Here is a 26927-nt window from a genome sequence, read left to right as displayed (position 1 = left end):
ATGACCTTAATCCATCCATTGATCTATTTATTTCTCTTAATCCCAAGTTAATGACAAATATAATTCTAGTTTATACATTTCTGACGGTGACAAAAGGATGACACGCATAAATCGAGAAATGATTCAAATTTTTTTTGTTCAAAAAAAAAAAAAAAGAGGTTCATCAGTATGTGGTGTTAGAACTTGTAATTCAAAAGGGATAAGTTCCAAGGTGTTGATTATGATTATGATTGCATTGGATTGAATTGAATTACTTATATGATTTGAGATACGTTGAAATAAGATTTGAAGGCCGAGGTGAAGGGTCATAATTTTGTGGGTATTAAAACTTCTAATTCAAAAAAAGAATTAAGTTATGAGGTATCGATGTTTTACCAGTTTGTGGAGTTTGAAATAAGTTTCATTTATGAGTAATCTAACTTCTACCTATTCGGACCTTTTTATTAATTTCAATAGTCAACATGCCTTAATTTAGTTAGCTTAGTCCAATCTTATTTACCAAATGAACCTCACTATAATGATGTGTTTGACATGCTGATATGGTGTATCAAACACATTACAATTGTAACATATGTATCGAGTGTAGTGGTACGAGAAGGGTAGAATAATGAAGTAGGATTCTCCCTCAACTTTCTTGAGGTGTAGTTCAAATATTAGTTCATTCGAACAGAAATATGCAAGCCATACAAATATTAGTTCATTTGAGCCACAAGCAAACAAGCTAAAACACAACACAACAAGCACATGAAAATCTTTGGTGAAAAAAAAGCAACCACAACAACAAGCGCACACATAAAATATGGGGCAACTTTTGTTCACCACCTTATTTATCATCATTTGATGAATTTAAATTTGGAGATTTGTTTCTATCTACCACATAGATATCAAAATTTAAAGTCATTTGACAATAATAGATTAGATGGTGAGCAAAACTATTCCCCGTGAAATATAGTCACGCACTATTTAACAAACCAACAAAAAAAGAAGATAGAAACAAACCCAAGCACCCACACAAACTTAAGCACCGATCAACAACAAGAAGACAAATCAAACTTTGGGCTCGGGCGAGTCGGGGTGTTGGCCATGATCACGAACCTTAACGATGAAGAAACCTAGCGCATGGCCGGCCAAGGCGGCGACGAGGATTCCAATATTGAATGACATGACAGAGAGCATGACCAGGTAAGCCAAACAGGTACGAAAGGTGTGGACGCCGGTCTGACCGAGCAGGGATAGGTAGGGTTTGGCTGCCGGTCTGTGTTTGGGCAAAACGGACAATACCTCGATGGCGACAGCGAGGAGGAATATGAAGAAGAGAGCCAAGACGTACATGCCAAGGTTGTTGTTAGGCCACTTGGGGAAGAGGATGATGACATCTTTGCCCCATGTGAGGCTGCTGCTCATCATCATGGTACCATAAGTTGTGTTCGTCAGGTCGCCCTTGGGCGGAGGAGACATATTTGGCATGTCGTCCATTTCTCTCTCTAGAGAGAGAGAGGGAGAGGGAGAGATAGAGAGAGATAGAGAGACAAAGAGGTTTGAGATTTTGAGGTTTGATTACTTCGAATGAATCTGGTTTTGGTGGCAATGGAAGGTGATTTTTATTTCTTGATTTTAGTGTATATTATATAAATGGAGGAGCTGGAAAGCAACGACGTTGGGGATGATGACGATCGAGGTTTGAGAGACCTGAGTGGCCTTCTTTTTATTTTACAATGGCTTTTGTTTGTTTCATATAGCTTTTAATGTAATTTTACAATTTCTACAGTTCCACTATATTAAACTTTTCATGATGTTCTGTAACTTGCGTTGTCATACTAAATATAAAACTTTAAACAAGTTTATTCTAATATGATACATGACATACGTAAATTAGGTCAGTTGGTTATGTAATGTGTCTATCTTTACACATTTTAATTCGAATCTCATTTCCCAATAAATTAATATAATTGAAACACCAATTTTTCAAAACCAAAATATATATAACTTTTTGTTCAAATCCACAGTCGCAGAATAAATCATATATCTAGGCCAAGATCATTACGTTGGTTCATTAAATTTATATTGGAGAAGGAAATAAAAAGGTTCAATGGTGCTTGGAAAGTGGAGTGGAGGAGTGGGCACGTATAAAGGAAATGACAGAAATAAAGGTGATGGAACTAATAAGGATTTGACTATCAAACAATACAGGATTAGTGGAATCTAATAACTTAATCGTCTTTGGTATTTCAGTATAGGAGTCTAGGAGAGGTACTAGTCCGTGCACCATATCTAACCATACTGCCACCTAGTGGTAGAGCTGTGTTTTGCAAACTTTTAAAGAAACAATATGACGCTAGCAGATGAGCAGGTATTTTGTATGTGTGAATAATTTTATTTATTTATTTTATTAAGGAGTGTAATCAGTTTTTAAAATTTTAAAAAGAGTATGAAATAATGATGATGTAACAATTTCTCTTAATAAGTGCATATTTTTTCTTAATATTACATAATTAATGTTTTGTCTTCTTTATGTAAATATTGTGACATCCTACATCGCCCAGGAGAGTGATCTTTATATGTATATTCTCATCCTCATCTAGCACGAGACATTTTGGGAGCTCACTAGCTTCGGATTCCATGGGAACTCCGAAGTTCTGGGCCCGCTCCACCACTGTAGCACAATATTGTCCACTTTGGGCTCCGACTAGGTTTTGTTTCTGGGAACTCACATGAGAACTTCCCGATGGGTCATCCATCCTGGGAGTGCTCTCGTGCGCTACTCGCTTAACTTCGGAGTTCCCATGGAACTCGAAGCCAGTGAGCTCCCAAAAGGCCCCGTGCTGGTGAGGATGTGAATATACATATAAGGATCACTCCCCTGGACGATGTGGGATGTCACAAATATTATGTATCAAAAGTGAGGATAAAATAGGAAAAATAGGAATATAATTGTCATTTAAAAAAAAAGAAAAAAAAAAGGGTATAATAGGAAAATAAGGATATGATTGTCATTTTCTCAAAAGATACAAAATTACTGTTTTGCCCTCCTCATATCAATATTGTGTATCAAAAGTGAGGGCAAAATAAACAAAAAAGAGTAAAAAGTTGACAATAAGGGTTCTCTTAGTAATAGTATAGATTATCCTGAATTTATAGTTAATTAATTAGTTTTGAATCAGCAGTGCTTAGGTAAATTCAAGGATCAGACCATGAATTTCTAGGTTCAATGACCAAAAAACTGGAGATGCACCTGTCTGCATGCGCAAACAAAGATATATGTACGATGGTTAAATCCTACGTAATTGTTTCTACTTGGTTATAGTGGTAGGGACATTATATATATCATTGTTGCATCAATGCGAGTTGAAATTGGATCTCCTCTAATGATTAAATTTAAATAGTATAACTCTCTCCATTTGTTTTCTCTGTGAAAATACTTCCATGATTGATTGTTAGGAGGACACAAGATGTTTTACATTATAGAATAAGGTGAAAATTTAGAGATCCTTGCAATACATGACAGATCCTCCTCAATTGTTTGCTTAATTAGCCTTACAAATGATGAATCAAAGCTATTTTCTTGAAATATTAAAGGTAAAACTATTCATTGACAAAAGGTAAAACTAAATCTGATCATCAACTAGGCATAACAAAATCAAATTTCAACTAGGCTGGGGAAGCAGCTGGTTTGGCAAGAGCAAGAGCACTGGCCTTGACTATAAAGTACCCGAAGGTGTGGCCTGCCACAGCGACTATGAAGATTCCGGCGTTGAATGACATGACAGCGAGCATGACCAAGTACCCCATGCAAATTCGAACAGAGTAAATGGACGCATGAGTGATCCCCGCCACAATCGGGTTCATGCTAGGTTTGACAACGGGCCAGGCAGACAAAGCTTCCATAGCAAAGGCTAGCACAAACACAAACAGTACAGCCAATATGTACATGCCAGTGCTTTCATTAGGCCAGCCTTTGAATAGGATTGTAGCCTCATTTCCCCAGTGGAAGTTCATCTGCATGTTCATCTTCATCGTGTCCTCCATCCTTTCCTTGCTTGAGATTTTGGCATGGCAAGGTTTTCTTGTTGGTTTCGGTGTAATATAGTTTACAGACGAGACATGCAAGTGTTGAAAACAATGTTGTTGGGACTTGGTTTGGAGGTGATAACAAGAGCTGAGGGACAAATGGCCGCTCTAGAGTTCTTCCAAAGATGGGTACAATTAAACACATTTGGAGTTGGTGCTAAGAAGCTAAGATGTTATATGCTTTAAATTGATGAGAAGGTAAAGCCCAACTATGTCAATAAGCTCTCTTGTGAAATTCCCTAGTTACATCATTTATTCTGATCTGAAAATGTAGATCCATCATGTGTTATTCACTTCACAATTGAAAGAAACTTAAGCCACAAGACCTATTCTTATTATATTTATTTTTCATTACTGGGAGATGCTTCTGATCTTTGTAGTCAGACCTTTTCGTTCAACTTCTTCCTTCCAAATGTCCCACCGTAATCGAAACTGTACTTTTTAGTTCACTATTTAAATATCAACTATGCTAAAAATCAACCAAATTAATTTAACTATCCGATTAACGTTGTCGAATTTTCTATGTTTAAATGAATAACATTATTTATCCATTTATTAGATAATCATCATATGACTAATGATTTCTCATTTGATTAATTTTGGATAGAGTTGATGTGAAGTTAAAAATAATCGATTTAAATCATCGTACAACAATAAAAAATAAAAATAAGAACGGACTAACACTGTTGTTCACCAAATCATGAAGTGAATATATAAAACTTTCGTTAAGTTATTAATACAGTTCTAATTCAGAAATATTACAAACAAGCAGATAGTAGTGCCAATGCACTCAAGTGCACGTACACAAACAAAATTGTAAAGGAAAATTTTATTTGAATCCATGTAACCTTTTTTCACACCTAATTTACTCTTTTCACCCATATTGTTTTTTATTAAAGAATTAATCTCTCTTTAAACACAAATTTATTACCTAAACTACCCTCTCAAACCCTATTCAAAATGTTAATTTATCTTTACACTCATTCCCTTTATAAAAGAACATTTGTAATTGAATTTTTTTATTTTTTAAAGAGGCGTCCTTGCCCCACCCACCTCTTCCCACTAGTTTTTCCAATGCTACTTTTTTTTCTTTCTACTACCAAACCCAGACATTTGCTTTTTTTCTTTCTAGTGATGTGCATAAGCAACAAATCAAACAATTCATCCCCATATATTTATCAACAAGCAAGGAAGTTTATAATCTAAGAACATTGGTAAGAAGTTTTTCTGTGACGACCCGTTCTTAATTTTCTATGTAATTTCTTCCTGACTATGTAAATTGTCTATTATGCCCTTGTAGACAAGTGACGTGGACGTGTTTATATCGCTTTTATTTTATTCCTCGCTATTGATTTTAAATTGTACACGTTGTTGCGAGAGTATGAGAATTTTTATTAGTGTGAAAACATTATTTCGGAAAGATTTTCGATTCTCTTTTCTGTACAAAATCTAAAGTCTATCCTTGGTTTTCTTTAAAGCCAACTCGTGCACTCCCCATTATTTCACTTCCTCACCAATCAACTCCCTCAAATCTCTCACCAATCCCATCCATTCCCTCCTCACGGCACCCAATCAGAAATGCAAAAGAAAAAGCTTTCTCTCTTCATTCTCTCTCCCCCTCCCGAAACTCTCTCTCTGTAACTGCCATAAACGAGCACCAAAGCACGTAGATCGAGCTTAAAAACCTCACCATTACGTTCATCTCATCTTCACGAACTCAACCATACCAACCAACAGTTTGACCAAGTTTTGGACGTCGAACTCGGAAGGTCCGAACTTAGTGAGTTTGAGTTAATCAAATTTCAGGCCACGTTAAGGAGTTTTGAAGGTCAAGGAAGCTTTCCCACAACTTTCCGAGACCTCTAGGACAATTTCGAAGAAGCTTCAATGTTGAAACAACCGAATTTCAAGGAGTTCACTTTTGGCCAGAACTTTCGAGGTGATTTCCGACCACCTCCATCCACTTTTTGGACTCCAAAAAGGTATAACACGATTCTACTCTTCATAAGCTTCAAATCCATATAAAGTAGGTCGAAATTGGTTGAGAAATGAAGAAGTTATGCAAGTTTGAAATTTTTCCAGAAATCGGCAAGATTCGAGTTGCAGACGGCGGTGGAGGACGATAGTGGATGACAAAGCTTGCCAGAGAAGTCAGGGAATATTCCATCAAAGTTGACGGAATATTCTAACGGCGTCAGATAACACCGTTAATCTCTATTAAGGTTTTAATGAAATATTCCTGACGGCGTCAGTCACACTGATGGCACGTGCCTGTAGGTGGGGGAGCGTCTGGCTGTGCCTTGGTCAGCGCGTGCGGGGCCCAAAAATTTATCTAAAAATTTGTGTAGGTCCGTGACGTCGAGTAGATTGATTTCATGTATTTAAACGCTCGATTTGAGCAAACTATAGAGGTTTTATTTAAGTTTCCATATATGTGCTTTAATTAATTCTATTATAGTTATTTCACATATAGGGGAAACGTATCCCGAGGACTTACGGGGCCAAGCTAGGCTCGGGGGCTATAACCCTACGATGTACTTATGAGTAGGCAATTTATTTTATACCTATACATATTTATAGTTTCCCTAAATGCGTAGTTACTCCACTTTTACGTTTATATTGCCAAGTTTTCATTATTGTGATATTAAATGTAATAAATGTTGTTATATGTTTGGGATATTACTATCGTGACATTCATACATATTTGTACATGCTCATCTTGTTGCACCAGTGTTAGTATTCACCCCAGGGTAACTGCTAGTCCTTCACGTGTATGTTCACATCGCACCGTTCGCTAACCTTGGATCCAAGTTAGGTGCCAGTCCTGTCGGGCAGATTGCATTAGGCAATCCAACTTTTATGTGACCATGCTTCTGCACCAGCCTTCGTGTGATTGTAGTGCTAGAGCATATTGATTACACCCAATTCTGCTCGTGTCAGAGATTTTCTGTTCAAACTCGTGTGTCAGCTTAGATGGATAAGCACTTAGCTATACTTGATTATCACATGATTTTTATTACTATGGCATTGAAATATCATGACTTGGCATATTTCTGGTTATATTGTTGTTATTGTTGTTTACATACCTATGTAGTATGTTTTAAGGAAACTATACTTGTTTTACAGCGAGGGGTTACTATATTCGAAAATAAAGGTTTTTGTATAAGCATTGTTTTGATGGCCCACTCAACTTTGTTTTTCACCCCTCCAGGTGTCACGCCCCAATCCCGACATACGTCCAGAATTGACACGTGACGTCACCAAAAAATCAGTATCTATCATATCCCACATCCTGGATATGGGCAAGCACAACTCAATAATCGAATCGCATAATTATTTTTCGTATGTTTTGTGGCTGCATCTAACCTCCCCGTTAGATTGCCTACGTACCCTAAACAGGGATCAAGCCATTCGTAGTTCGTCATGCACAAAAATTGACATACAACACAGTCCGATTAAGTCGAAAGGCAGCAATCCAATCAATCAATCAATAGAACTTGACAAGCATGAAATTACTCGACTCAGGGTTACATAACAAACCCACCTAAAAATCATGAGTTCCCCTCCATCTAAATATAAATCATTACGTCGCAACATGATACCGCAATTCACAACATATATCATTTCAAAGAACCAACGAAGCACAATACCATTCTCTAGCCACATTTATCAACAAGTCTAATCATAACAATAACCATGATAACCAACATAACAATCCCACATGACGATTGACATTCCCACTTCATCCATCACATAATTCATCACGTTTCCCACATAAAATCTCATTTCATAGTGTGTGACATAGTTAAGAATTAACAAAGTACACATTATTCTCTAGCAATATTAATTAACTAAAATACTCATGATAACCATACTCATATCCAACGTCATTCCATAATCACATCAATCAATAATGTCAACCATCACATCATCAATAACACATACAACATGTCAAAATGCAAGGCTAGAGCAACACAATTCGGTTGAAGACTACTTCTTTGAAAAAGGGGATTTTGGACCACCCAACGGACCAAGGCACCAAAGCGGATTCCGGACCATCACTCAACGGAATCCAAACAGAACTCAGTTCCAGACCACCCAACCGAATTGAACGGAAGTCCAATAGCATAACAACGGCTCGAAAGAACAAGACATGATTCAAGTTACCCAATTCACGAAAACTCAACGAACGAAGCAATATTGAGCACAATTCCACATCACAATGGGTTATCGGTCAATTACTAGACCTCACATCTCCCAAGCAATTCAATATGCATTTCAATCACATGTCACAACTATTTCCAATACACAAGTCAAATCACATTTCACTTCATCTTACCAATGCACTATACTTCCAACATTATATCTCAATACATAGCTTGTAACATATCAAGGAATCACAAAGCACAATATTAATATTTAATTATGTTAATCAATCAGTGAGATAACATATCATTTCACGAATTTAATTAAAGAACTCTACATAATTCCCAATTTGGGTTAAGAATAATAACATGGTAATTCCAATTTATTTCACAATATCTATTGTGGGTAATTCCCATCTACTCGAATTTAGGATTCTAAGATCACCTTACGGAATGAACAAGAGCAAGGATTCCGGACCATTCAACGGAATCCAACAACATTGGGTTCCGGACCACTCAACGGAACCAAAATATCAAGCGGTTTCTCATAATCTACCCAGACCTGTCATATGTAAAGTCAATGCCAATATTATGGAATTGGTGCACAGGCAAATCAGGCATCCAGACAAGCGGAGAGGCTCGGGTGAGGGACAATAAAATAAGCATGTGATACAATAATAAAACTAGTCATCAATCATAATTTATAAACCTTGAATATAAATCTTTTATAAGAACTCAATACCCTACTTTTGAAAACTCCGAGGGAGTCACCCAGATATCCAAAAGTTCATTTCAAACAACCATAGCATCTCACACCCATATTCACATACACACAATGAAAATAGAATTAGGGTGACACTGTTCATCCAAAGCCTACACCTTTGTAACCATCTCAAACTAAACTCAATGAACTAATGTGGATACAATCCTGGACCATCACTCAACGGGATCGCGGAATAAGAGGGATTCCGGACCATCACTCAACGGAACCCAAACCAAGATATGATTCCTGACCATCACTCAACGGAATCGCAGAGTAGAGTAGGAAGGATTCCGGACCATCACTCAACGAAATCGCGGAGTACATTGCATAACCACCAATCAATGAAACAACACATGAATCAAGTTGCTCAAATTATAAAGGCTCAACGAAACAAGAAATGAATTAATGAAACAAGCATTGACACATGTTTCAAAACAACAAACCCCATGACAATTGGTTAACGGTCCACCACTAGCCCTCACCATCATCAAATCAAGCCAATCATACAAAACAAACCACATTTCCAATATGCATGTCAAATCCCACTTCATATAACAATATCATTGGCTAAATATGAAAATTAACAATTTATAGGAAAAATGATTATAAAACCATTTCATATTCACATAAATTAAAATCACTCACATTTCATCATACCATACCATCTATGTAAATCAACCACCTTTCGAATATGCACGTCAATTCACATATCACGATCATCATCAGTACACAAGCCAAATCATGTTTGATAAACATAGGTCTATGGCTAAATATATATAAATATATATATATATATATATATATAATCACATTTCAATAGAATCACATTATAAGACCAAGTCAAATTCACAGATGATACCAATATAAGAAATCAAGGTAATAACCATATCTCATATGTTCAAGTCACTCTCTAATCAATGTAGGCCCATTAGACTTCACTTAAGTCTCCCATAGTACTAATTTTATTATTTAGAACATTCCGAGACATGTTGACCATAAATCAATTCTCGGTCAACGATGGGGTCCACAACAATTCGCAAATCTGATTTATGATCCATAACTTCCCAAAGTCCACATTATGCTTCGAGGATAACATACTAAAGTTTCATTTTGATCCAATGGTCGAATTGTCGTCAATCACACAAACAAGTGGCGGTCCAAATTGATCACCACACCAAACAATTGAATCTTTGGAAACCAAGGTAGACATAGGTTCACATGGTCACTAGAAGGTATTTGAAACCTAGACAACACTCGTGCACGATCCCACGCACCGCCACACACGGTGGAAGTCAAGATGGAGGGTTTACAAACCCCGAATTTCAACATTAACTAGATGAGCTCAAATTTACGTGGTAGCTAGAGCTCAACAAGGGAAACATTTTTCACAACTAGGCCGACGATAAATTCTAACCGGAAACCGTCCAATTTCACCGGAGAAAACCGGATTTATAGGGTTCTAAACACCCAACTCTAAAATGAATACGAAAGCACAAACTAAGCATACCCACTTGAAGATTATGAAGAGCAGATGAAGTTTCATACCTCACTCGAAGGAAATCGTTGCCGGAATCGCCGGAAAAATGATAAAACCGCCGGAAAAGTCGTGGACTTTGCGACCTCGAACTGCAAAGATGGAAAAGAAATGGGAAAATCTAACATCACAGAGATGTAGGGCTCGTCAAGAGTTTTCCATGGACACCAAGATCATCCAAAACGGAGCTCGGATGAGAAAGATACAAGCGGGTCAAGTTTGGTGGGTTTATGGGTCAAATTCCTCCTAAAACGGGTTAGGCAGCACCCATTTCCGATTTTCTGAAACCCCCCCCCTGTTTTCTGGAGGTTTTCCTCCCATTTATAGCATTTTGGTAATATTACCAAAATGCCACCAACTTTAAACGACTCTAACTTCTCCGTTCAGACTCGAAAATAAGATCTGTTTACGCCTACGTGCTCATGGAATCGAACTCTACCTAACCAATTCAAGAGTTGACCGAAAAGGTCGAGAAAATTGGAAATGACTAAAGTAACCCTCCATTCGTTTTTCTCAAATTGGAGAAATAAAGAACTAGTTCCAATCAAATCTTCAAAATACGTCAAGAATAAAATAAAATAATAATTTTAGGGACGGGATATCACACCAGGACCTAGATAGCTGTACTCTTTGTGGTATTCGAGGAACCTCGACAGTTCTGACATTCTATTTGATTTAGAAGTATGAACTTATCCACTATTGTGTAATAAGTGTACTTAGCTACTTTGACTACTCTACGGTAGTCGTATTGTCTATTATGCTCTGAATAATTGTAGTGGGTTATTCCCACAATTGTGCACTCTTTCACTGTTTAGTATAATTAGTTCTAATTTGTTTTAAATTTATCCACTTTTTCACATCACTTACCCTTATGGTTACGTCACCTCACGGTGATGGCCAGCATGCTTCGACCTTCCTAGGTCCGGGTGTGTCATTTTCCTTAGAATTTTTCAATTGCAGAAAGTTTAACAAACCATTCGGGATTGATGAAAAAAATTGAAACCCAAATACTTATCTTCTAAACTTTAAAAAAATTGAAGTCAAACGAACAAAATATTAATAAATTGAGTCATATCGTAGTTGGAGGGTTCAAAACATCAAAATCAATATCCATCAATAAAAAAAACTTGTTTTTCTCTACAAGACATATTAAGGTTTTAGCCAGAATGAACGTAGGATAAACAAGAAGTGATGGTAGGATTTAATGGGTTTATTGATAAATTTGAGTTTTATTATTTATTTCATTTTGTACTTAATAGTGATTATGCAATAGAGTAAAATAGACAATTAACAATTTAAATTTAAATTAGATGTAAAAAAAGGTTACATGGTTCAAATAAAATTTCCCAAATGTAAAACCCACCCCCACAATCCATTATCCGCACCTCATGGGAGGAAGATCTGACGGTCTCTCAGTACCCGAACCGCCCGACTTCTTCCAAACCCCACTCCCAAACACCAAGAACCCAACCGCGTGCCCGCCAAGCGTGGCAAGAAAAACGCCCCCATTGAACGACATGACGGCGAGCATCACCAGATACGACACCCCCGAACGCACCGTGTAAAGACACGTCCGCAGCAGCCCCGCCGTGACGATATTAGTTCCGGGCTTGATTAGCCGGCTGTGAGAGAGCCACTCGACCAGCACGCCCAGAAGGAAGACAAACACCAATGAAATGGCGTACATGGCCGGGCGGTCGGGTCCTGGCCAACCCGTGAAGAGAACCTCCGCGCTGTGGCTCCAGAAGAATGACATATGCATCATCATCCTGTGGCGACGCATCGGCATGAACCCGCCACTATTACTGCTGTTAATCAGCGTCGCTGCTGGTGGGGATGGAATGTTACGATGTGAAGCAGTCATTTTAAAGCTACATTCGGGACCAGTGATTGAAGAGAAAGACTTTAACTACTAAGACAATCTAATACTTGCAGTTTAGATTAAAGGGGTGTTTCGTACTTGGCGAAATGGAAGCAAGGACTTAATGACCCAAGAAAGAGCTAACAGAACTGAGAAGTTCTCTTCCTCGACTTCTGGTAGGTCACGCTGGTTCTCTATTTCTACACTTCTGGTAGGTCACACTTTTATAGGAAGTAAAAGGTATTGTTTTTTTATTTTATTTTATTTTTATTTTGGTTCGTTTACAAGCAGTTCCTGGCACGAAAGCACCATACCAAATTTATATTATAGGCTTCAAACTTTCAAAGCCTTCTAAAAGCTAGTTCCAACTTATTGGTAAAAAAAAAAAAAATTCTTATATGCTATAAGCATTGGATTTGTTAAATTGATTTGGATTATTACTTTTATTGTGATTCTATAAATTTAAGTCATCTCCGCCGCCACACCACCTGCAGCACAGCAGCACCCGTGGCCCCTAGCCACGCCAATTCCAATCCTTGTCCTCGCCAAGCCAAATTTTCAAGCCTCGAGGCTCCAGAAAATTAAGAAGGAAAAATGAAACTTTTTCTTACCTTGGTGCGGTGCGGAGAAGAAGAACAACAACGTGAAACGATTATTTGCGAGGGCAAGAGAAGAAGAAAGTTAGGAAAGGGGGAACAAATTTCCTCTAGCTTCTCTCTTCCTTGTAGGGATAAAAATTAGTTCTCCAAATTTGTTTAATCCCCCTGCTTAAAGCAAAATTAAATAGATATTGGTGGCATTTGGTTTCCATTTCCTAGAAGAGTATCTCCAAGTCAAAGAAGGAGATCTACATCAAACTGGGGAGGCAAATTGGGACTTTTACACCTACTGTCATTTTCCTTCATGCAGCCCAATAGGTGTGGGGGCATTTGTGAAGCCTAGAAGACATGTTTTGCTCAAGAAATACAAGATTGCCCTCATTAAACAGACAGACTTCTCAAATACTCTCACGCGCAGCTCAGCACCCTAAAGGTCCAAGCAGCTGAATACGACTACTACTCACTTGCCCATAGCAAGGAAAAGTCAAAAGCATTAAAGATAGATATTAATTACTAAATCTCATCTTTAATACGTTCCCAATTGAATATTGACTCCATCCAAGTAAGTAATCTCTATTTCAATCAATTAGGGATACTTGCACCATTATCTCAATATATTAGTGAGGAACCAACTTAGGCATCGGAGATCAATTGAGCCCCCAACCCCACCTTATGGGCGCGTGAGGCATAAATTTTTTTAATCAAAAGTATTGATTGTTTTGTAAGTACATTTTTATCAAGACTGAAGACAACGGAAATTCGCTACCACAATCACAATGAAGCAAAACCGAATAAGACATCGAACACAAAGAAAGCAAAGCCTTAAGAGACCTGTATTCAAAATCAATATTGGAGCGAGAGACAATACTGCTTCTAAGATATTTGGTGAGCAAGTTATTTTCATACATGTGCTACGAGTATAGTATGATCTGTTTCCAAGCAATTTCGTGGCACGAAAGCTGCCACACAATATAACTAATATTAAAGCTCTTAAACTTGCTAAGCATTTTAAATTTTAAAAAGCTACAATTATAGAATACAAACATATTTGCATATTTCACGATTTGGCACCAAATCCTTCACTCACGTGCAAGAAATGGAGCTAATGAAAAGGGCCAACACACCAACAATGCCATGACGACGACCACTGGATTAGGGTCGATGGAGGTGGAGCAATCTGAATCCGCTGCACACGTACTATTGTTGCCGTTCCCAGCACAAGGCCACATCACTCCGATGCTAAGCTTTGCGCAGCTGCTATACCACGCTGGCATCCACGTCATCTTACTCAGTACGGAGCACAACCACCGTCTCCTCACCCAACGCCGTGCCCTCTCCGCCCACTTCCCAACCCTCCACTTCGAGTCCATACCTGATGGCCTCCCACCGGACCATCCCTGCACCATTCACCCCATAGACGACATCGTCTCGTCGCTCAGGTCCGTAACCAAGCCACTCCTGCGTGACCTTCTTATAACCTTAACCAAAAAGGATAACGAGTCGTATGGCGCCACCACCACTCGCCGTCCTCCTTTGAGTTGTGTCATAATAGATGGGATGATGTGTTTCGCGATTGACGTCGCAGAGGAGGTGGGAATTCCCGTACTTGCCCTCCCCACAACAAGCGCTTGCAGCTTCTGGTGTCGTTCGTGCATTCCCAACCTCAGTCAACAAGGCCAGCTTCCCTTCCAATGTGATCACCGTCACTCTTCTTTGTTGAATAGTGGCCAAATTAATGGTCAACTTGGCATCCACTCTCGGTTAGTAAACAAAGGAAAAGAAAAATGGTGGACATCATTCCTTGTTTTGGGGAAGAAAATATGGGTTGTTTTTCTTTTGTCTACCACCCGTGAGTTTTGGCTAAAAGGAAAAGAAAAAGTTGCTTTAAGAAAGGGAGCTCATTATTCGGTTTTGAAAGAGAAGAAAGAGAGCCTTTTCTTTTTGGTATATAGGGAGAAGAGCTCATTGTTTTCGGAGGTGGGGGAGCGGCAGATGAGAGAAACCAGGGAGAGCATTCGGCTCTCCCATTTGAATATGAGCTGCTCCTTCCCACCATTTGTAATAATCCCATTTTGTTAGTAATCACTCAATCAAAGATGTTGGTGCTACTTGTGTAGCTTTTGGGAGAGAAGGATTTTGATATGTGTTTCTTCTTCTCCAATTGTTTCTTAGTTTGAGTGAGAGCTATTGGTTGTATGTGGGATTTGGGTTTGAGAGTTAAAACTCTATTTGTAATCTCCTTTTGATATTAGTGGAATTTCCTCGCCGTCTCGAAACTGGATGTAGGCTTACGCCGAACCAGTATAAATCCTTGTGTCTTTTGGATTATTTATCTTGTAATATTTTGCCGTATTAGCTTTGGTTTCATATTTGAAACTTCCGCACAACATTCTTTTCTTTCTTATAAAACTTTAAGGGTAAAGTACAAAAAACTAGCTCAACTATGGGTCGAACGACACTTTCATACCTCATTTTATAAAATTGACAATGTCATACCTCATCTTACGAATTTGTGACAATGTCATACCTTCTGTCAATTTGTCTGTCATCTATTCCATTAAGTTGTGACGTGGCTTAAAATAATTAATTAAATATTAAAAACTAAAATTATAAAATCATTTAACAATTTTTTTTTACATGGGGACCCACCCCTTATCCCCCTCACCTTTCTTCCGTACTCCCGTTTTCCCCCATCCCAAACCCAGATCCCATCCCCACCCGCTCTCGTCTTCCCCTAACCCACCCCCCAAACTCATCACCCTCAACCTTCTTCCCCACTTGTCTCCCCCGAACTCATCACCCTCACCCTTCTTCCCCATTTTAGTCCCCAATTTTTAATTTACTCAAACAAATCAAATCCCAATTGGAATTTCGCAAATTGGGTGTGCTATGTTGCTACCCCTTTGACACCTCTGCCTTGTGCATCCATCCTTTTCTTTCTCCCCTGTTCAAATCCCAATTGGAATTTCGCAAACTGGGTGTGCGCCGTGCTCATGCGTCCATGGATGGCTGCATCGCAATAGAGGAATTAGAGCGGGAAAGGCGCCGGACTCGCCGATCAAGGCGCAATTATTAACCCGATTCTTCACTAAAAGCCTGAGCTTGGCCGCGGCAGATTGCTTCACGACAAGTGATGGCGATTGGAGGCCGTCGACGCAAATCTTGATCGTTGGCTGAAGATCCTCCGACAAAATGCTCTCGATGATCTCGGTTGAGAAGTTCTCCCTCTGCAAAAACCCCGGCATAGTTCCAGTTATGGCGCAGCCTCAGATAATTTAGAGGTCAGCACGTTTTCCGGCAACGACAAGCTTACGAGCCGTTTTAATTCTCTCGATATGTCGTTGCTGCAGGCGGAGAAATCATTGAAGGCTTGGGATAGCTAGAGGTACTCTTCGTCGGAAGACGCATACTTATTGGCGAAGCTGTAGGTGCGGAGGGCGAGCTCGCAGAGGCCCATGTCAATGACCCAATCGGTCAGGTTCTCAGAGACGAAAAGCTCTCAACGTGGGTGCAGAGGACGAGGTTTGTGAAGTTTAGGGCTTGAAGCTTGCGAACAATGGCAGAGTCGACGAGGCTGCTGTTGCAACGTGAAAGGGAGAAAGGGGAGAGAGAGGGGAGGGATGGTGGTTCTAGGCATGGCGAGGGAGAGCGAAGTGGGGATGGAATCTGGATTTGGGGTAGGGGAAAACGGGAGGAGGGAAGAAAGGTGAGGGGGATAAGGGGTGGGTCCCCATGTAAAAAAAAATTGTTAAATGATTTATAATTTTAGTTTTTAATATTTAATTAATTTTTTACTATTTTATTAATTTTTTTAAGCCATGTCACTACATAATGGAATAGATGACAGACAAACTAACGGAAGGTATGACATTGTCACAAATTCATAAGATGAGGTATAACATTGTCAATTTTAAAAGATAAGTTATGAAAATGTCGTTCGACCCATAGTTTAGGTAGTTTTTTGTACTTCACCCAAACTTTAATATCATAGAAATCTGATTTTCACAAAATTCTTATGGTGATATCTGTTGCTCTTATTTTCAATTCTTGCTAGTATATTGTACATGTGTTTTTTGAGCTGATGAACACTATGTATATGTTTATGCTTCTGGTGTTGAAACAAATGAGGACATGGATCAGCCGATTAGGGATATTCCAGGGATGGAAGGTGATAGGATTTTTAGTTACCTGCGCAAAGAGGTTTAAATCACACAAAATACTTACAAGAGAACAAGGTAGTTGTAGCATAAACAGCTCAAGCAAGGTTGTTTTCTGCTGGAATTATTCAAAACAATTTATGCAAAACCAAAATCTTGGTTAATTAATTGCAAACAAAGATTGAAAAGGGTTGATTTTGAATTTAAGAGTAATAAAAACGACTTTTAATAAAAGTAATTTATGGAAAACAACTAATAACCAATTAAAAAGGAAACAAATCAAAAAGAAAAAGTTTCAAAGAAATAAATTTGGAAAAGCACTAGGGTTCCGCCATCCCCTTAACAAATCCTATGTATATTTACTAATTACTAATGAATTACCCATGCAACTTTGAAGGTTAGGTTTTCCTAATACATATTCTACTCATGGCATTCAAGCTAGAATGTATATTAAACATACAATGCATCTGTGGTATTCAAATCAAATACAAACATGCATGAATCATTACGTTTTGTGAAAACCCTTTGAAAAACCATGCAACCCCTAGGATGTCGTATTCATCCTAGGTGAAATTACAACTATTAATCACAAGAAGCAATACTCAATTCCTCGGTAGTATTCCAACCGAATTGCATCCAATTACTTATCTAAATATCCCAATGGTCGCGAATTATTAAGACACAAAAACAGTTTATAGCATAGTGATTAATAATTCAAAGTATATTCCCTCTTAGCAAGATCGGACAGCGTGTTGGTGACTGGGAGCATTTCACACTCCGCATCTGCAACTTTTCTGGAGAGCTCCAGAGCATATACTTCTCGGAGCACAGCGGTGGCAAATGGGTGGATGCATATATATGATTTGGAGTACACAGACTGGAACAAAGCCATTGTCTACTCATCCAAAAATGGACACGCGAGCTACCCTCATCCTGGGACTTACCTTCAGGGGTCAGACAAGCCAGGCATCGGAATAAGGAACGATGCTGCTCGCGGCAACTTATTTGTGGATTCAAGCATTCGGTATGAGATTGTTGCAGCCGAGTATCTTGGAGACGGGGTTGTGAGTGAGCCAGATTGGCTGCAGTTTATTAGAGATTGGGGTCCAACAATAGCGTACAATTCAAGAACTGAGCTTGATAAGGTTATCAATGTCTTGCCTGTGGTGTTTTAAGCACAGATTGGAGAACATATTTAATAAGCTTCCAGTTGAGCTTTATGGGGAGCAAGGTCCTACTGGACCAAAGGAGAAGAACAATTGGGTGGGAGATGAGAGAAGCTAGGGTTTTGCTTGGTTTGTGAGAGAAAAACCTACCTTCATGAATCACTTGTAAGCCTAAGTTGTAACCCTATGTAATGTATCCATTTTTGTGTATAGATATATACAATATAATGTATGGTGCAAGGCTTTTCGAGCAGGAAATAAAAAAAATAAAACAATAATAATAATAATAATAATAATAAAGATTAACAATTCAAAGTATGCATGCATAATATTATAAGTAATTAAATAAAAACTACATATTCATGTTAAGGCTCAAGGCTTCACCCTAGCAAAAGAAAATTAGTTACGCATATTCATACTTAAAATCAACATAATTATATTCAACTAGAAAAAAGAATGAAAACACCTTACAGAATAAAGTCGGAAAATCCCTAAGCTTTAGCCAAATCCTTATTCTCAAATGTTGCGTAAGAGACCAAACCCTAGTCCTGCCAAAGAGGCTTATTTATACTAATCTAATCAAAATCCTCCTAGTCAAAGGTCTAATCAAACTAGGAAACCAAATAAAATGAAATAAAATAGGAAACATAATCCTAAATTAACTTGGTATATTCGTCCAAAAATCTGCACAGTCACGTTTCGGACCCAAATCAGCTCCAAAACTGGTCCAAAATAGCTGGATATAAAGCTTGGACTATTTTGAACACTTTTTCAAAAGGCCACGAACCCATTTGAGGTCATCTTGGACTCCAAAAACGTAATTCAAGCCCAAAAAATCACATTTCAGCAACGCGCACTGCTTCTTTAATAAATCGCCAGAAAATAACCGCTTGGTAGAAAAATCCCAAATTTTGATACAAATAAGCCAAGAGACACACGAACGTCCTCCAACTTGAATTACTCCAAAATTCATCCGCTTGATCACGTTTCGCTCCAAAGGAATTCTAATGTTCTATATTGAAAATATAAAGTAAAATATCAAAATTCTATCAAAATAATTACCAAATTATATTAAAAATAAAGTAAAATATATAATATAATATTGACTCATCAGAAGGTCTTCTGCGACGTCGGGATCTACCGACTATCTGCGAAATGCCAGTCGACCGTCCAATTTTTAAATTTTTCATGGAGGAATTTGTGGCCATCACTCGAGCCTCAGCTCTCATTCTCAACACCTTCGACGATCTAGAGCCGTTAATACTCTTCCAGATCGCCACTCGCTTTCCCAAAATTTACAACTTAGGCCCTTTCCATGCCCTTCTCAAATCTCGCGCGGGAGACGATGTACCATCCTCGGTTTCCTCCTTGCGCCACGAAGACCGACGTTGCATGGCGTGGCTCGACTCCCAACAGTTGGGGTCCGTTATTTTCGTCAGCTTCGGGAGTTTGGCAAAGCTGATACATGTCCAGTTACTAGAGTTATGGCATTGTTTAATCAACAGTGGCAAGCCTTTTTTTTGTGGGTAATGCGATCGGGCTTGCTTTCGAGTGAGCAAGTGGAGCATGCAACTCCGGTAGAGTTAGAGGATGGCATTAAAGAAAGGGGGTTTATAGCGGAGCGGGTCCCGCAAGAAGAGGTACTGGCCCACAAAGCTGTCGGAGGGTTTTTGACTCACAGCGGCTGGAACTCGACTGTTGAGGGCATCTGGGCAGGAGTTCCGATGCTTTGTTGGCCCCAATTAGCGGATCAACGGGTGAATACTAGATGGTAGGGCCGTCTTTGAGATTTTGGAGGTTCTGTGCAAAAATTATAAAAGCGCCTTTCCTTAAGATAAGTTTTAAAAAATGTAAGACAATGTATTGACGATAGAAAACAATCACTTAAATCAAAACACAGTTTAGTACTCACGCAAATTTAAAAATGTCATTAATAATAAGTAAAAAGAGTTACAAACATAACATTCACTAAATAATCAAAAGTAGTTCAATCTTAAACAACCAAAAAAGAAAACTGTCACATCCCGGCCCGGGTGGGACCCACTTCCCGGGCGGGACCCACTTCCCGGGCCCGAATTCACCGTAGCACAATATTGTCCGTTTTGGGCCTCCAGCCCACCTTCACGGTTTTTTTTCTGGGAACTCACACGAGAACTTCTCAATGGGTCACCCATCATGGGAGTGCTCTCGCTCGCTACTCGCTTAACTTCGGAGTTCCAACGAAACCCGAAGCCAGTGAGCTCCCAAAATGCCTCGTGCTAAGTAGAGATGGGAATATATATATATATATATATATATATATATATAAGGATCACTCCCCTGGACGATGTGGGATGTCACAATCCACCGCCCTTAGGGGCCCGACGTCCTCGTCGGCACACTTCCAGTCAGGGATTGGCTCTGATACCATATTGTCACATCCCCGCTAGGGCGGGACCACTTCCCGAACCCGACTCCATCATAGCACGATATTGTCCACTTTGAGCCCCCAGCACACCCTCACGATTTTGTTTCTGGGAACTCACACGAGAACTTCCTAGTGGGTCACCCATCATGGGAGTGCTCTCGCGCGCTACTCACTTAACTTCGAAGTTCCAACCGAACCCGAAGCCAGTGAGCTCCCAAAAAGCTTTGTGGCCCGGGGCGGATCACTTCTCGGGCCCGCTCCACCACCGTAGCACGATATTGTCTGCTTTAGGCTTACCATTCTCTCACAGTTTTGTTTTTGAGAACTCACGAGCAACTTCCCAGTGGGTCACCCATCATGGGACATTGCTCTAGCCCCCTTCTCGCTTAACTTCGGAGTTCCAACGGAACTAGAAGCCAGTGAGCTCCTAAAAGGCCTCGTGCTAGATAGAGATGGGAATATACATATAAGGATCACTCTCCTGGACGATGTGGGATGTCACAAAAACGAACTTCAAAAACTCTAACTTTAAAGTTTCACTTGAATATATAACATAATTATATAATAATATTGAAAAAATACCGTCTTTTATGATGTATTATTGGCACTCAAAATATCTTATTGTTCTCTAAATTTTTGTATTTAGAAAGAAAAAAAATTACTCTTATAAGGAGTGTAAGATGAGATTTTAACGTGCTAACAAAATCAATTGTTGAATATAGAACATTATTTCATAACAAAAGCAATTTTAAATATAGAATATTATTACATATAAATATTAGGTGACAAAACTTTTGGGGGTCCCTTCAAATTTGGGGTCTTGTATGACTGCACATTTCGCACCCCCTCAACGCCCCTTTGCTAGATGGGTTGGTGAAGGTTGGAAGGTCGGGCTCGATATGAAGGACACATGTGATAGGTCTACGGTGGAGAAGATGGTGAGAACATTGATGGAAGAAGGTGATCGGAGACAGCTGACTTTCAAGTCAGTGGATAATTTTGCTAAGTTGGCTCGCCATGCTGTTAGCGAAGATGGCTCTTCGTATAAAAACATGGAAAAACTTATTGAAGACTTAAATTAAAAAATCGGGATGTTAAATCGTTGTTGGTGAAGTTTTTATGTATTGACACGTTTGTGGATGCTATGTATGATTGCTTCATGAAATTAAAAACTCAGTTTAGGTCAAGTTTAAAACTTTATTGTAATCGCGCCCTCTTCCATTGACACTTGTATTCGAATTCCTCTTTTTATGGTTAGATTAGATTTTGCTCAAAATGAGGAGAGATTTTTCAATGTGATCTGAAGACAGGATTATACAACATGTGTCACTATACAAATTGTGAGATATGTATGCTAAAAGTTAATAACTTAAAAAATAAAGTTTTCCACTGCTTATATAAAAACACGTGATGTAACACCAGTGTTCTGGTCACAATGACAATTTTCTCCAAAATAAGAGATTATATTCATAAACTCAAAATTACTTCCCCACATCCTTTTAATTTTTTAATATTTTTCTATCAAGTGTTTGTGGTGCGTAGAATATCAAAAAATATTAAAAATAAATAAAAAAGTGTAGGGAAAGTAATTTGAGGTATATGAATATAATCTTTCGAAAAAATAAGGGAATTGTTATTAGCACTCCAAAAATCTCATTCTACACTCTTCATAAGTGTATTTTTCTTTCTAATTATAGAAAGTTTGGAGTGAAAAATAAGATTTTTGGAGTGCCAATAAAATTCCAAAAAATAAATATATATAAAAAAATCTAAAATAAATGGACAAACAACTTACTCCACTAATGCTACTGTCACATCCCGGCCCGAGGTGGATCACTTCCCGAGCCCGCTCCACCACCATAGCACGATATTGTCCGCTTTGGGCTTACCATTCCCTCACGGTTTTGTTTTTGGGAACTCACGAGCAACTTCCCAGTGGATCACCCATCATGGGATTGCTCTAGCCCCCTTCTCGCTTAACTTCGGAGTTCCTACGGAACCCGAAGCCAGTGAGCTCCCAAAAGGCCTCGTGCTAGGTAGGGATGAGAATATACATATAAGGATCACTCCCCTAGGCGATGTGGGATGTTACAATCCACCCCCCTTAGGGGCCCGACGTCCTCGTCGGCATACTCGCGGCCAGGGTTAGGCTCTGATACCAATTGTCACATCCCGGCCCGAGGTGGATCACTTCTCGGGCCCGCTCCACCACCGTAGCACGATATTGTCCGCTTTGGGCTTACCATTCCCTCACGGTTTTGTTTTTGGGAACTCACGAGCAACTTCCCAGTGGGTCACCCATCATGGGATTGCTCTAGCCCCCTTCTCGCTTAACTTCGGAGTTCCTACGGAACCCGAAGCCAGTGAGCTCCCAAAAGGCCTCGTGCTAGGTAGGGATGAGAATATACATATAAGGATCACTCCCCTAGGCGATGTGGGATGTTACAGCTACCGTAAAAGGAAAATTGTACAAAAAAACCTTAAAAGGAAAAAAGAGCACCTACAACTTCCCACCGTAGTACATAACTCAACCAATACCTAAGTGTGATGCGAGCAGTGTTTGAAATATCCTGAATATGCTCGATATTTCTTTGGAAATGTCCAAAAATTTAAGGGACAATATGAAAATTGGGGGGGCCCAGGGGGAGGGGGGGAAGTCTAATCATTAATGAATGACGTATATCTTTTATTTCCTCTTTTAACATGAATTATTTTTGAATTTTCATCTATACAATCTGGGGTTTCTAGATGAAAATTTCAATTAAATTAGTATAATTTACTTGTTTTATTGAAATGTTTATTTTATTACTTAGCATTAGAAAGAAGTTTCCGTCGCACATATCACATACTTTATTTTACACAATCTGATCATTAATTTATGATTCATATATATGTTATGGTTTCATATGACATTCCCTAAACAGTAACTTTAAATTTTCATTTTTTTGAGCAAATTTTCATCATTTCTATCGAAGGCAATTGATATTGACATTGGTATTGATATCTCCATCGGTATTTCAATAAATTTGCGTATCAACATTTCCACCGATACCGATATTTTAAATACTGGATGCGAGAAAACAATTACATCACACAATTCACATGTTTGTAAGGTTGTGAATAAGTTTCTCTTGGTTGTTGTACGAAGTCCGACCTTCACTGACAGCAAGACGAGCCAATTTTACAAACTTCTTCACTGACTCCAAAATCTCCTCTCTTTGATCACCTTCTTCCATCAATGTCCTTACCATCTTCTCCACCGTAATCCTATCATATTTGTCCTTCATATCAAACCCAATCTTCCAAACCTCACCAACCAATCTACTTATGATCGGCTGGTCTGCAATTTGTGGCGAACAAAGCATTGGAACTCCCACCCAAATTCCTTCCATGGTCGGGTTCCACCCTCTGTGGGTCAAAAATCCACCCACAGCCTCATGGGCCAAAACCTCTTCTTGTGGAGCCCATTCCACTATAAACCCTCCTTCTTTAGGACCCACATCAAGCTTCGCCGGAATCACGCCTGCCTCTCTTTCCTCACCATCAATCATATCCGGCCGTAACACACAACAGAAACTGCTTGCCACTATTGACCACGTGTCATCTTCGACAAGCTTCCAAAGGAGACAAAAATAACTGATCCTAACCGTTGGGAGTCAAGCCATGCCATGCAACGACGGTCTTCGTGACACAAAGAGGCGGCGGAGGATGATAAATCGTCTCCAACGTGAGATTTGAGGAGAGCATGGATAGGGCCGATGGTGTAAATTTGGGGAAAGCGAAGGGCAATGTAGGGGAGGATTGAAGCACCGAGGTCGTCAAAGGTGTTGAGTAGGAGAGCAGAAACTCGAGGGAGGGCCTGAATATCCTCTACCATGAATCTAAAAGTTGGGTCGTCCATTGGAAGTCTGCAAAAACTTGGTAGATCTTTGTATCGTAAAAGATCGTCCATCCCCGGAATTCTGCTAACCATCTTTTCCATGTCCTCATTTGTCGGTCAAAGGAATTAAAATGATACCTTCTGTTATGTTGGTGTATGAGTAGAGGTTTAGAAGTAGAGGGTGTAATTGAATGAGAAGGGTGAACAATTCCATGGATGTTTGTAAGAGATTTTTCCCATAAAAGAATACATGTGAGTAAAAATGAGTATAAAATAAAAAGTTCGAATTTTCTGTCTGTTAGACGTGTTTGTCTTTCTTTGAAATAACTTTAGGAATTTGATCTCTCAGAAAACAAAAATTGGAGTGAAATAATGAATAATACTATTAGATAAAGAGAGAAGAAGCATACCTCCAAAGGGAAGCTGACCTTGTTGAATGAGGTCAGGAACGTAGGAATAAGTACAGATGCCACAAGCGCTGATGGTGCGCAGAGCCATTGTGGGAATCCCCAGCTCCTCCGCCACGTCGATTGTGAAGCTCATAATATCATCTGTTATCACACAGCTCAAAGCAGGAGGACGACTGACAGTACTGAAGTTACACGACTCGTCGTCGTCCTTCTTGTTTTTGGTTAGGGAGATGAGCATGTCACGCAAAAGCGACTTCGTTATAGACCTGAGGGTGGGCACGACGGTGATTATGGGGTTACCATTGCGCGAATGATCGAGTGGGAGGCCGTCGGGGATAGACATCAAAGCAGAGAGATGGGAATCGGGCGGAGAGAGCCTGGCGTTGGCTGAGGCGGCGGTGAGTGTAGTCGGTGGTGAGAAAGGTGACGTGGATGTCTGGGCCAGTCCTGAGGGTAGCAGGCGCCCGCCTACGGCCCCCACTTCAGAGGGGCTCTCAAAAATAATTTATATTCTATAATTAACATATAAATACACAAAAAAAAAAAAAAAAGTAAGAAATATCATAAGTCATTTGTTAGTACAGTGGAAACGTTGGCTTCATTTTTCTTTGGGGTGAATGCATATAAAGTTATAAAACTCAAGTCTCTTTGCAATCTTTTTTCTTTCAACTTCTCATTCTCTCCATTTCTATCGAATGTTTGAACTAACTTTCCATTTTCTCCATTTCTATTGAATGTTTAAACCAACTATCATATGGTCTTAAAGATTGAACTTTAAGGTAATCAAAACTTTGAATTTTATATATTTCTTTTCAATAACTTTTTATTAAATGGATTATTTTAATATTCAATTTGTTAGTGTGATGTTGATTTTAGAAGGAAAAAAAAAACACAAGAGAAACAATTGGCGTTGAATTTATTATACTCGTCAATCAAGTTTATTATTATTTACTCTCTTGATCATCAAGTTTTATTATTCTTCACTCTCAATCTTAAACTCTTAACTGCAAACATTTAGTACATTTGTGTCTAAAAACGTGAATCGTGTAATGTTTAAATAATGTTTGTGTATTTATCTTCTTTTGATATTAATTTTTAATGATATTTGATGTGAAAATTGAACTTTTTATGTATTTAGCGATTTTCTTTTTATACAAATCAATATACAAAAAACCGGAGATCAGAGAATTTTAGAGTCCCACTTCGAATGCTCGCCTAAGGTCCCCAAATTCTCAAGGCTGACCCTAAGATGCCAATGTGGCAAAGCAGCTGTGCCAAGTTCAGCATCGGAGTGAAGTGGCCTTGTGATGGGAAGGGAAATAATAGGACGTGTGTTTGCTCCATCGTCTTCATTGTATCTCGATCGATCTAGCCACATAGATGGGAGAGAGTTTTTCTTCTGCAAGAATTTATCTGATAAGCATGGCTTTTTATAGATTTAAAGGGTTGTCACTTTAGTTATAACTCTTAGATTGTGTCATTATAACGTTGCAATCTATAGGGGTCCTTTCTCAAAAAATTGATGCAATTTTTTTTTTTTACCAAAGAAAAGTTGTGTATTAATAATACAATCACAATGCATACAATCTGCTTGTCAAATGCGTGTTAGAGTATCTCCACCCGACCAACCAAATGCCGAGTGAATGCTGAATTGGATAGAAAAGGCAGCAAGGAAGAAGTCCAACCAAAACAATATTTTTGACGTGGATTGACATTGAACGAGTCAGGGAGACGTTTTTTAATTTTGACATCTGATCTCATTGTTCGAGATTTCTTGTTCGAATCTCCCACTACCAGAAATTAGCATTTGCACAAGGAAGTTTTGCCCGAGGAATTATTTTTCATCGGGCAAAGAAACATTACCCGATGGAATAAAAATTTTGGTTGGCCAAAATGGGTCAACATTTTGGTTTTTTTTTTCTAGAAATTTACGGTGA

At 39.0% G+C, this 26927-nt stretch overlaps 5 pseudogenes; 1 reads left to right on the top strand and 4 right to left on the bottom strand.

Moving 5' to 3' along the window:
• Positions 1–1047: 1047 nt before the first annotated feature.
• Positions 1048–1476, bottom strand: LOC137744295 (copper transporter 2 pseudogene; annotated as a pseudogene).
• A 2172-nt stretch (positions 1477–3648) lies between these two features.
• LOC137744294 (copper transporter 2 pseudogene) lies at positions 3649–4026 on the bottom strand (annotated as a pseudogene).
• A 7764-nt stretch (positions 4027–11790) lies between these two features.
• On the bottom strand, positions 11791–12548 carry LOC137744213 (copper transporter 6 pseudogene; annotated as a pseudogene).
• Positions 12549–14035: 1487 nt separating this feature from the next.
• LOC137744293 (7-deoxyloganetic acid glucosyltransferase-like) lies at positions 14036–21832 on the top strand (annotated as a pseudogene).
• Positions 21833–23798: 1966 nt separating this feature from the next.
• Positions 23799–26334, bottom strand: LOC137744292 (7-deoxyloganetic acid glucosyltransferase pseudogene; annotated as a pseudogene).
• Between the last annotated feature and the right edge of the window lie 593 nt (positions 26335–26927).

The sequence above is a fragment of the Pyrus communis genome, chromosome 12 (assembly GCF_041283825.1).
Source record: "Pyrus communis isolate YQ-2024b chromosome 12, ASM4128382v1, whole genome shotgun sequence".
In the NCBI taxonomy this organism is placed as follows: domain Eukaryota; kingdom Viridiplantae; phylum Streptophyta; class Magnoliopsida; order Rosales; family Rosaceae; genus Pyrus; species Pyrus communis.
The sequence above is the reverse complement of the archived record's forward strand: the minus strand, read 5'-3'. Positions and strand labels throughout refer to the sequence as shown.